The following is a 12,305-nucleotide window of genomic DNA, read 5'->3' as shown; positions in this document are numbered from 1 at the left end:
ACACTGTTACTTCACATTGTCTATAGGACTTCATTCATCTGACCACAGGGCTCTGAAATGATGCAATTCCCAGAACTGAGTACACACATGATATGCTTGCAAATTCACAGAAACTACATTTTCCTTGATGCTGCACACCATGCTGATAGAAACAACAATTGGTGACCCCACCAAGCTGCCTTTAAAATGTGGGGGCTGCTTTTTTTTAATGGTTTTTCTCTTTGTTTCAGACCCCCAGATGATGGCAGAATTCAGCTAGAGAAGTAGACTCTCTGTATAATACAAATAATTAGAAAGCAAAATATGCTTGACTTTCTTTTACTCAGATCATAGCCCTGAAGTCAGAGAGGGTCAATCCTGGTGTCAAATAAACAACTTGGCTGTTTTGAATTTTTTAAAGGTTGAGGCTCCAGATAAAACAAGGACCGGTCACACATAATACACCCTGTGATCACATGACATGATTGATGACAAATCAAAACAAATCATGTTTATTCAGCTTTAAAGTGAATATGGTCTTCAGGTTTGGGGGATTTCTTAATGTTATTAGATAAACAAGACACACAAACATGGTAAAGGTAAAGATCTGTTTTATCAACAAGAGAATGTTTCCTTTCCATACCTCTTCAGTCAATTTCAATAAGAAATTCATGACAAGTATGCCCAGAGGTATCGTCCAGTATTTGGGTTGGGGTTTCTTAATTTAAAAGACTTGTAAGGACAATTAATACTCCAGGCTAATTTAATTTTTTATGGTCCGCACATAGTGTTTTGAGAACACAAAGAAGAAACAAATGGATTCATTGCTGAAATGGAATGATTAGCAAAAAATATCATCATCCCTGATGTTGACCACAGAAACTTGAAGGATTTATATTAGTCATAGCTTCTTAGACCGAAGGAAATTTAACTAAGACACTTATGGAAGGCCAAGAACTCTTAGTTACCATGCTGATCTGAAATTTTAAAAAATGAGCATTTTTCAAATGGGAAGTCTAGGGTTTTCTTCAGCTACATAGTCATTCAGTTTCACTGAAAGAAACAATTGTCTTCCATTGCTCTTAGAGGAAATATACCAATTCAATGGGAAAATACAAGTGAGGTCATTTTTTCTCTCTCCTGACTCAAACATTCCCCAGAGAAATTTCAGTCATTTCCTCACACCCCTGTAGTTTATCCTTGGCCTTCCTTAAGCATATTTCGAGAAATTCTTTGCATATTCTTCTTCATTGAGGCTGCTGGTGTTATAATGAGGCATTTGTTATAAACATTAGTGCCTCTAATCGGATTTGAGTTTGAAACCTTATATCGGCAAACTTATGTAAGAAAGAGCTGAACTAGCACATGGGGCTACTGAAGAAAGAGTTAATATAATTTAAATAAAAAGGTTTATGGCTAATTTCAACTCATTTAGTGTATTGTAATTATATGATTACCTATAGAACCTCCATAGTATGGTATTTGAAAGATCAAAGTTAGTGAAAAGTCAGCATGTAATTAGTTTCTTGCTTTGGAGCATTAGGTAGAATTACTGCAAAGAGGCAAAACTATCATTTTATAGAGACCCTTAGGAGATTTATAATGATGGTAGACAAATATATGCATACAATATCAGTTGGTGTGCGAAAATTTAATTTTCGCGAGGAAATGTAGTTGAGGATGATCACAATACATGGGGATGTGCTTATTTTAATATTGGTGGATGTTATTATTAGAGAATCATATCAAAAGATATGTCACCAGGGAGAAAATATCATTTATAAATCACTAATGAGTAGCAAACAGTGTTTAGCTTGGAGGTATAAGACATCCTTTCACAATGTGCATTTATGATCAAACACAAAAGATCAAGTGAAGAAAGAATAGGGGATCTATATTTTATCTTGCTCTGCTACAGATTTTTTTTTTTTAATAGTTAAATGGAGAGGTTTGGTGTGTGCATTGCATTTTCTTCTCTGAAGGCTTTTTGCAATGAATAACAACATTAAAAAAAAAAATCTACCTTTATTTTGCCCTAATTTGAAGTGTATTCCTTTATACAAGATACCTTTCCAGTTATATTTGCTCTAAGTTCCCTTCACACCCTTTCATCCCAACCAAATTGTTCAAATATTGTTCCCTCAGTCTCATCACACCATCCTGCCTCCTTCTGTGAATTTATACATACTTTCAACTATGCCTCAAACATACTCATTCTACATGTGTGTTCCTGGTAATCATTCTCAAGAGTTCCAGCAATGACTCTAGCTCCTTAATAAAATTTTTAATGATTGTTTTTGGTGTAAGTAATCTGTTCTCCACTAAATTTTCTTAAAGCACTTTGCCTGGATGTCTCTTATCAATGTCTACCTTGTATCATGCTTATTTGTGTAAATGACATTATCCCTACGCCCATTGAATTGTAATCTCCTTAAGGATAGAGATTTTCTTAACCTTTTCAACACAACAAAGTGCTGTATCTTGCCCATAGTATAAGTTTATAATAAAAGCTTGTTGAATTCTTAAATTAATATACGGTGCTACTGTACTGATTAAGAATACTCAAACAATGGAGAAATATTAATTGTCCATGGCTAGGCTGAGCCAATGTAACAACAATGCCTAAATTAATTTACTTATTTAATGTCATACCAAGCAGATTACCAAGGGATAACTTTATAGAGTTGAAAAAAAATAATGAAATTCATATGGATAAACAAAAAAGATCTAGAACCTCAAAGGAAATAAACAAAAAAAAATATAGGAGGAAGGAAAGGGACCCAACAGTGGTATGTCTCAAACTACACAAATCAATAACCATCAAAATAGTTTAGTACTGGTTAAAAAAATAAAGAGCTCAATTAAGGAACAGATTAGACCCACAATTTAGAGAAACAAACTAGCATAGTAGCCTCATATTTGATAAACCCAAAGATCCTAGCTACTGAGATAAGAATGAACTCTTCAATAAAAATTGCCAGGACAAGTGGAAAGCAATCTGGCAGAAATTAGGGTTAGTATAGTTCCTCATGACATATGCTAAAACAGTTTCCAAATGAACACTTGACTTAGATATACAAAGGTCACATCATAAACAAATTAGAGGAGCAAGGAAGAAATTACCTTTCACATCAATGGATGAGGAAAGAGTTCATGACTCAACAAGGAATACCAAGGATCCTAGAAGATAAACAGAGACAATTTGGATTACATAAAATGAAAAAAAAATCACAAATATATCCCATCCCAGCTAAGATAATAAGGGAAAGAGTTAACTGGGGAGGAGACCCTTTCCAGCAAATTCTTTTGATAAAGTTCTCATTTCCAAGATATACAACAAAGAATAAGAACCATTCCTCAACTGATAGTGGCAGAAAGAATATGAACATGAGTCTTCAAGGGAAGAAATTCAAACTATTCATAGGCACTAGGGGAAAAAGTTTTGAGTCAAATTAAACTAAAGCAATTTGTAATTTACTAATTGTAAATGAGGAAAATGATGAATATTAGGGCCCTTTTGTCCCCTCCTAATCATCCTACATGCCGTAGATGCTTCCCACAATTATGTCCACTTTTATCCCCTGTCTCATATGAAGAGGTATTTAGCTTTGCCAAGGCAAGCCTCTCTACATGCATAAGTGATTCCATCCTATCTATGTTCTCCAGTACACTATGCTATCATCCCCACTCTTTCACTTACCTTCAATCTCTCCCTATTTACTGCTACCTCCCCTATTACCTACAAATGCCACCTATCTCCTTCATTCTCAAAAAATCCATCACTTGATCTGTCCATCTCTGTTAGTTATCATCCCAAATTACATCTCCTTTTGTGGGCTAAACTTCTTGAGAAGGCTATCTCCAATCAACACTTCCATTTCCTTTCCCTTTACTTTCTTCCAAACTCCCTACAGTCCCATTACCAACCTCATCAGTCAATGGAAACTGCTCTTTCCAGTTTCTGCTGATCTTTTCATTGCCAAATCTAATGGCCCTTTCTCAATCCTCATCCTTCTTGACCTCTTTGCACCCTTAGACGTTGTCCATCACTTTCTTCTCCTTTATACTTTTTCCTTTCTCTAGGCTTTCATGACACTATATGGAAAGATTATAATTGTGTATATAAGATCATAGTATATATACCATACCTTTTCAGTCTCCTTTCTTCATCCAGGTTACATCCATTGCCCTGTGTTCCCATCAAAGTCATTTTTCCTCTCCTATATAAGGTTGCTTGGTAATCTCATTAGCTCCCACGAGTTCAATCATCACTTTTACCAAGGAATTTTAACATACTTATTCAGCCCTAACCTTTCTCCTAACATCAAGATTTGTATCTCCAACTCCCAAGCAGAAATCTGAAACTGGATGTTCCATAGATATCTTAAATGTTCTGTGTCCAAAACTGGATTCATCTTTCCCTGACCCCAAGCCCTTGCATTGTTCTGTTTCTTATTACTGGAAAAGGCATTGCCATCTTTCCAATCACCCAGCTTTACCACCTAGGTGTTATTGCCAACTGCTCATTCTCTCTCCCTCCTCATATCTAATCTGTTCCCAAGTCTAGTAAATTTTGCCTTCATAACAACCCTTATATAAGCACCTTCTTTAACACTGCCACTAACCTGACACAGGCCCTCATCACCTCATATCTGGACTATTGAAAAGAGACTTCTGATTGGTATCTTCGCCTTAAGTCTCTTCTCCTTCCAATCTATCCTCCACTCAGCTGTCAAATTGATTTTCCTAAAGTGCAATAATTCTCTTATTCAATCAATTCTATTTGGAAGAAGAAAAAAAGCATTCCTATTGTGGCTACTATGTGACAGACACTATACTAAGTACTTAACAAATATCATCTCACGTCATCCTCACAATCATCCTGCAAGGCAGGTATTATTATTATGTCCATTTCTATAGGGGAGGAAATAGAGATAAATAGCAGCTAAATGACTTACTCACAGTCACATAGTTAGTAGTATCTAAGGCCATATTGGAACTCAAGTCGTCCTGACTTGAAGGCCAGTGATCTATCCACTGTGCCACCAGAACACCTGGATTGAAATAAATCCAATATCTTGTAGGAATTCAAGATTTGGGGGACTAATAGGAGAATAACAGCCTTTCCACCAGTTGGTAGGTATGTATTTTTTTTTATTATGCATTGTATTCTTGTTGTCACGTTCTGGTTTTGTTTAACATTTCTTTGCTGAGTAAATGCTGCATCTGAAATCCAGGTAACTAAGTGGGACAGCGGATAGAGCAAGAGACTGGAGTCAGGAAGCCCTGAGTTTGAATCCTACCTCAGACATTTCCTAGCTGACTGTGGGCAAGTCCCTTGATCTCACTGTGTGTCGGTTTCCTTATATTTAAATGGGGATGACAATAGCCAGGTATCCTGCAGAGTTGTTGCAAGGACCAAATAAATTAACAGATGTGAGTCACCTTGTGAATCTTGCAATGCTTTATTGTTTATGGTTATCATGCTTGTTTATTTCCATAGAATCAATTGTGTTATGTCTAGGTCATATGACTAGCCCTAGCTGAGATGATCAGTTCAGAAAGGAGCCATGGTTCAGCAGGGGTATGAATTCAGAGCTAGGTTCCAATCACTGTATCCCCAAATCTAAACACCTGTTGACAAATTAATGCCATCCTGCTAGGAGAGGTCAGATGGAAGAAAAGAAAGGTCACTGATTTTCTGTGAATTGTAGAGAACTTAGCAAAGACTCAGTACTTCCACTCCATCTGTGCATATGCAAAATGCCAGGATGTGCATGACAAACCCAACTCATGGTCTGGATAGAACCTAGTAATGCCAGCTGATAACGAAACTCTTTTTTTGTTAAACAATGGTACGTCTGACCTTCTGTCCTAGGTATAACCATAGGACATCAAACCTACATTCCAGTCTTTGAAGTCAGAACGCTAGAGTTTGGGTCCCGGCCCTGCTACTTCCTATCTATGTGAATATGGGCACAAAACTCAGATATCTGGGCCTCAGTTTACTCTTTTATAAAATGAGACAGTTGGACAATATCTGTTGCTCTTAGACTTTTTCACTCACAGTACTGGAGCATGCTTTGCCATGTGGAATCTCAATATACTACAGAGTAGTCTTAAGACTTCCACATATACAAGTAGTTTCTAATATCATTTTCACCATGGTAGAGCCTTTTGAAACTTTGGGGATAGAGATATTTAGCTATGATCTAATGATACATAGGCACAGTCTAAGTCATAAGAATAGCTCACATTTATATAATATTTAAGGGGTTAAAAGCAGTTTACATGTCTTACCTCATGTCATCCTCAAAACAACCCTAAGAAGAAGGTGCTATTATTATCCTTACCTTGTAGATGAGTTAATTGAGGGTCAGAAGGTAGAGCTGATTTACCACACATCTAATAAAAGTGTGAAATGGAATTTGAACCCAGGTCTCCCTGATTCCAATCCAATATTCATTACCTTTGCACCTGTTTTTCTGCCCTTTTTTTTTTGGTGAAATCACATCTTTAGTTCTTTCAAGAAGAGGGCAGCTCAGTGAAAAGATCACTGGAATGGAAGTTAGAAAATGAAGGTCTGAGTCCTGTTTCAGGACTTTCTAACTGTTTGCCTGAGGGCAAGTCATTTCATTTCTGTTTTCCTCACTTACCCCATCTGTAAAACTAGTGAGAACCATGCCCACACTACTTAACTCAGAGAACTTTAGTAAACGTCATGTTGCTGCATGGTATAAACAAGAATTATGCTTCATATTACCATCCACCTACAGTGGTCAGAATTAGATAGAGCAGCAGTTGGGTGACCTGATCAATTAAATGCTTCAAAGGATTGAAACAAATTCTTACAGGAATGAAATATAATCCTCGTCTTTGTTTACCATTTCTCGCCCCTCATCACCTCTTCTTCTCCCATCTTTCTCCCCTCCCTCTAGTTCTGCATTCCAAAAAGTTTTATCAGAAACTCCATATTTAAGGATTTATATTCCTGCTGCAGGTACCCTACCACCCCAATAAAAAACTCCATGACCTTTTTTTTTTTTTCCAAAATCCTTCCCTTTCTATCTCTCCTCACCATCTCTGCAATCTGTTTTCTGTAGAAGGGAGCCCAGCAGGACACTGGAGGATACATGCATATACATCGCTATGGAGAGAAACACAATGGGACCGCCAGCCTAGTGAGTGAGAGTCTTAAACTAAGATTAACCTTGAAGCTCAAATTAGAGAAAAACAAATAGAAATTTCTCCACAGGAATAAGAGCTTAATATGAAGGAAAGTATTTCATAACTCGCATAACTTTAATTAAGATGAAAGGTTTTTCAGGATATCTCCTTTCTTGACGATCACAAGTTTAAATATGTGGTTCAACATGGCCTGCAAGAACTAGTTCACAAGGCTCATTAGAAAGAAAGATTTGCCCTGTGTTTTCTGGTGCTCCTGTGGAAGCCCCTTGGTGCTCACTCTTTCTTTGTGGATGTCTTTGTCTGTCTCTGTCTCTCTGTCTGTCTTCCTCACCCTATGTCTCAATTTTTCATTCTCTTGGTCTTTCTCTATCTGTCTTCACCCTTCTCTCTGTCTCTTGTCTACATGACTGTTTTTCTCTTTTTCATTCTCTTTTTCTTTCTACTTCTCTATATGTGTTTGTCTATCTCTTATCTCTCTCCCCACCTGTATTTTGTCTTTCTATGTCTTTCTGTTTCTGTGTCCCAGCCTCACTGTCTCTCTAATTCTGGCTGAATTTTTCTGTCCCTTACTTAGTCTATCTCTGTCTCTCTGTCTCTCTCTGACTCTGTCTCTCTCTCTCTCCTCCCGCCCCATGTGTGTGTGTGTGTGTGTGTGTGTGTGTGTGTGTGTGTATGTTTTTCTCTGACTCCCAAGAAGGTTATAGATTTGTTAGCAAAAGAATATAAAAAAGTCTCAAATGCCAATTTCGAATCCTATTTTGTAGGCAATGGGAAGCAAACGAAATTTTTAGAGTAAGACATTGCATATACAAAGCAACATTATAGGATTTCCAATAATGTGTGAGAGGAACCAGAAAACAGAAGTGGCAAGGCTGGCAAGCAGACTATCAGAGTGGTCCAGACTGTGAGCAGTAGGCATTAGAAGGAAATAAAGCATTCAAGAGAAATTGAACTAGAGGAATCCATATGATCAGAGCATCATAGGTTTGGAGTCAGGAAGAACCTCAGAGCTGATTTAGTCACAGATCGTAGAACATTTATTAAGCACTGCATATGTGCCAGGAGCTGTGGTCAATGCTGGAGGTACACAGAGAAGCAAGAAAGATAGCCCCTGATCTTGAGGAACTTACATCTGATGGAAAAGAGAGCAGGCAAAGGAGTACTAGAAAAGCAGGGAGGGGAGATGAAGGTCTTCTTGTGGAGGCATGGTACATCCACAGCTGGGAAGCTAAGTGGAAGTCTGAATTTCAGTTATATAAGAGAAGAGTTCATCTGTTAGAGCTGGAGGACCCAGGGGCAGAGTCATCATGGGATCATATGGCTAGAGGTAAGAGGGATCTTAGGGTCATTTAGTCCAACCCTCTACTTTACAAATAAGGAAAATGAAACTGGCTTGCCCAAGGTACCCTAAGTAATAAGTGTTATGTCCTGTATTTGAGTCCAGGTCCTTTGACTCCAAATCCAGGACTTGGTGGCCAATGAGTTAAGACAGAAGAAAGAAATAAAGGTGACTTAAGGTGACTTTGAGGTTTGAAGACTTTAGGGCCTTCTGGTTTTGTGGTATGAAAACTTAATGGATTCAGATCTTGGTGAGCTAAATAATCCAACCTATTTTTTTGCAGCTCCCTCCTCACCTCTGCCATTGTGGCTTGTAGACAAAATCACCCCACTTTCCAAATGGACCATAATTAGGTGAAGCCATCACTTGTGTTTTGATGTAATGGCTCCTCCCATAACTTCCACTTAAGAAGTTCAGTCATCTCTTCATTTCTCTTACCAGGCTGCAGCCTGGATTTCTCCATCATACTCTATCATGGGGTACCTCAGTCCCCCACCATTCCCGTTCCTTTTATGTGTTTGTGATGGCAATCAAAATAGAATCTTTTGCTGTTTTGGTTTTAGCATAATCAAGTGCCTCTGATTGAATCTTGCCTTTATCAATCAAGAGTCTTTACAAGGAGGAAAGAACAGAAACAAGAGGTTCTTTAACTAGAAAAAGTAGATGTATTTGTATTGTTAATTATTTTAATGTGATTAAAGATCTTTCCCACCCATTGATGGGCCTGCCCATTGTGAGAAGCTTGATTAGGGGAGTTGTTATGTAGCAGGGTCCCAAGTACCTTTTGTTCTTTCTATTGAGGCACTGGGTCAAAGGGTTATGATGCCCACTGGCTCTAAAAAGAAGGTATAAATACTCTGAGTTGAGGGGTTTTGAGGGGCTTAGTTTTTGGTGAGAAGGTTTGAGTGCCAGATGAGGACTCTGAGAAGCTACTGAAGAGCCCTTTGAGAACCCAGATGTGGTGCTTTCTTCTCTGGTAATGATAGTCAGACAGCTACACCTGTCTGTTGAATTATGGTCAGGCAGAGGAAGCCATGTCTGTTATTACTTTGGGACTTACTGACTGGAAGTGTTTGTTTGGCCAGATGGGGTCTCTGAGAAGTCGCTAATGAGCTCCCCTCACCGCCCCCCTCCCCCCCACTGTTTTGAGAACACAGATGTCATGCTTCCCTCTCTGGTAACAATGGTCAGACAGTTGGGGTCTAATTGTCTGTTGAATTCAGGCACAGGAAGCCATGTCTATTGATCTTTTGATTTATCTGTATTTTCTTTGAAATTCAGAGTGCTGATTTTCTGAACTAGGTGTACTTGGTTAAAGGAATGATACTTGTGCTTGATTAAAGTGATTGTTAACCCCTCAAAAATTGCCTTTCCTTTTTATGAATGCAAATCTAAGAACCGTGATAGCAGGCTCTGTGTACCTTGGGGCACTTACTGTTACAATGTTATCTTCCCCCATTAGCATGTAAGTTCTTTAAGAGAAGAGACTACACTTTCCTCTGCTTGTCTTTGCATTCCCAGCATGTAGCATGGTGCCTAGCACATTTTATTGTTGTTCAGTTGTTTTCAGTCATGTCTGACTCTTCATGACCTCATTTGAGATTTTCTTGGCAAAGATACTCAAGTGGTTTGCCATTTCCGTCTCTAGCTCATTTTATAGATAAGGCAAATAGGATTAAGTGACTTGCCCAGGGTCACACAACTAGTCTCTGAGGCCAGATTTGAACTCAGGAAGATGAATCTTTCTGACTCCAGGCCTAGCACTCTATTATTGTGCCACCTAGCATGTAGTAAGCATTTAATAAATTCTTGCCTGACTGAAACCTCCTCAGGTTTCTGTGCTAAAATTACAGAATGGTGTCAGACTGGAAAGAGGTCACTACTTGTATGCCCCCGAGTGGCTTCCTTGGTCTTGAGGGTCCTTGCATCATATCCCATCTTTAACATTCATCTTCATCATCTCATCATCCTCTACCTACCTGCTCTCTGGCTCTACATTCTATTTTATCAGAAATTCCACATTTTAAGATTTCTATTGCATGTATGTATAGAGCCCATATAAGATTGCATGAAAGGAGGGAGGGGGAGAAAATTTAAAGCTTATGGAAGTGATTGTTAAAAACTGAAAATAAATAAATACATATTTTTTTTTAAAAAAATTAAGATTTCTATTCCAGCAATAGGTTCTCCCCATCAAAAAGTAAATTTTTCATGACATTTTTTCAAAATCTGTCTAATTCCATCTATCCTTACCAGATCTACAGAGCCCCCTCCTTTTTTTTGTTTTTAGAAGGGAGTACATCTGACTCAAGCATTTTCTTTTCAGTTACAAGGATGTAGGCATACTTATCACAATGCTGGAAGACACTCATCTGGATAAGATAACCAAGGCAGTGGTGACAGAAGCAAAGAAAATGGAACTTAGTAGAGAATATCTTAAATCCTATATAGATCAAAACAATTAACCCCATGAGTCAAAGATGGGAACTATGTGGCAGAAAAATAGTTCCTATCCAAAAGTCCTAATAATTTGAATGAATTGGAAGCTCACTATCAGCCAGAAAGTCTATGCAGTAGCCAAAAAAGCTGATCAAATCTTAGGCTACAGTAACATAACGGAAGCATAATGACTAGGAAAGGTGATAGGTTTATTGTCCTCTGGCCTTATTGGACCACTTCTGGGCTATTGTGTTTACCTTGGACTACCACATCTTAGGAAGGATATTGACCTTGGAGCCAGGACACGTCCAGCGGAGGATGACCAGGATGGCAAATGGATGTGAAACCATGCCTTGTAGAGGTTACTTGAGGGAGCTCGAGATATTTAGCCTGGAAAAGAGAAGACGTGGAAAGGACATGATTGTTCTCTATAAACATTTGGATTGCTACGGGGAAGAAAGGTCAGTCATGTTCTGCCTCATTCAGAAAGGGTTGAACTAGGAGTCATAAAGTTGCAGAGAGGTAGATTTTGATTCAACATAAATAAAATACTTCCCAACAAACAGAACTCTCCAAAAGTGAAATGGAATACCGATAGATGTAGTGAGTTTCCTACCTCTGAAGGTCTTCAAGCAAAGGCTAGATGAGAGCTTGCCTGGGATATCATAAAAATGATTCTTGTTAAGGTATGGCTTGCAATAGAAAGATTCTATGAACCTAATATTTTTAAAGAGCTTAGCACAACGCCTGGAAGTAGCATGTGCTAAATAAATAATTTTCCCCTTTTTTTCCCTTCCCCTTTCCAATTCTGAGACTGGAGATTTTAGGATTCTATGAATGCTGCTGTTATAAAAAAAAAATGGGGAAGGCAAAGAAGAGCTCCTTTCAGAAGAAAGACACATTGGGATACTGGGAAATATACCTCTAACTAGTTCATTTTATTTATTAGTGATAGGACCCCACTAAATTTCTACTGCAATACCTCACTTTATCATGGTATAAAGATAACCTGGGATTTTTGAGGCAATGCCAGCAGAAGATTTTAACCAATTTTAAAAGGCTTTGGGAATGCACTGGCTTAGAGAATATACATTTATTGCCTGAAATACAAAGTTTTCATCAAGAGATTAATTTTTTCAGTTGTAGAAATGCTTGAAGACTGTTTATGTAGTCATAGATTTGATTGGTAGAATACCCAGTCCTATGAAATAACATCACTGAAGTATTGAAGGAATGACAAGAATTAACTGTTTCCTAGCAATCTCCTTTTTTCCAGAAAGAAACCACCCAAAGCATTTTTGAGATTACAGTCTTGTTATTATTGTTGTTTTATCTTGTTTAAGGCAGCATTTCTCAGATT

General features: G+C 38.0%; 1 long non-coding RNA gene across 2 annotated transcripts in view; it reads left to right on the top strand.

Annotated features, from left to right (window-relative positions):
• LOC140497574 (uncharacterized) overlaps positions 1-12,305 on the top strand; it is a 56,202-nt gene that overhangs the window by 14,389 nt on the left and 29,508 nt on the right. Inside the window, exon 3 of one of the 2 annotated variants that reach the window (XR_011964731.1) lies at positions 7,083-7,160. The exons of the other annotated variant lie outside the window; for it this stretch is intronic. This is a non-coding gene — a long non-coding RNA (uncharacterized lncRNA). The remainder of the gene's footprint in view (positions 1-7,082; positions 7,161-12,305) is intronic. 2 annotated transcript variants of the gene reach the window in all.

The sequence above is a fragment of the Notamacropus eugenii genome, chromosome 3 (assembly GCF_028372415.1).
Source record: "Notamacropus eugenii isolate mMacEug1 chromosome 3, mMacEug1.pri_v2, whole genome shotgun sequence".
Classification (NCBI taxonomy): domain Eukaryota; kingdom Metazoa; phylum Chordata; class Mammalia; order Diprotodontia; family Macropodidae; genus Notamacropus; species Notamacropus eugenii.
The sequence above is the reverse complement of the archived record's forward strand: the minus strand, read 5'-3'. Positions and strand labels throughout refer to the sequence as shown.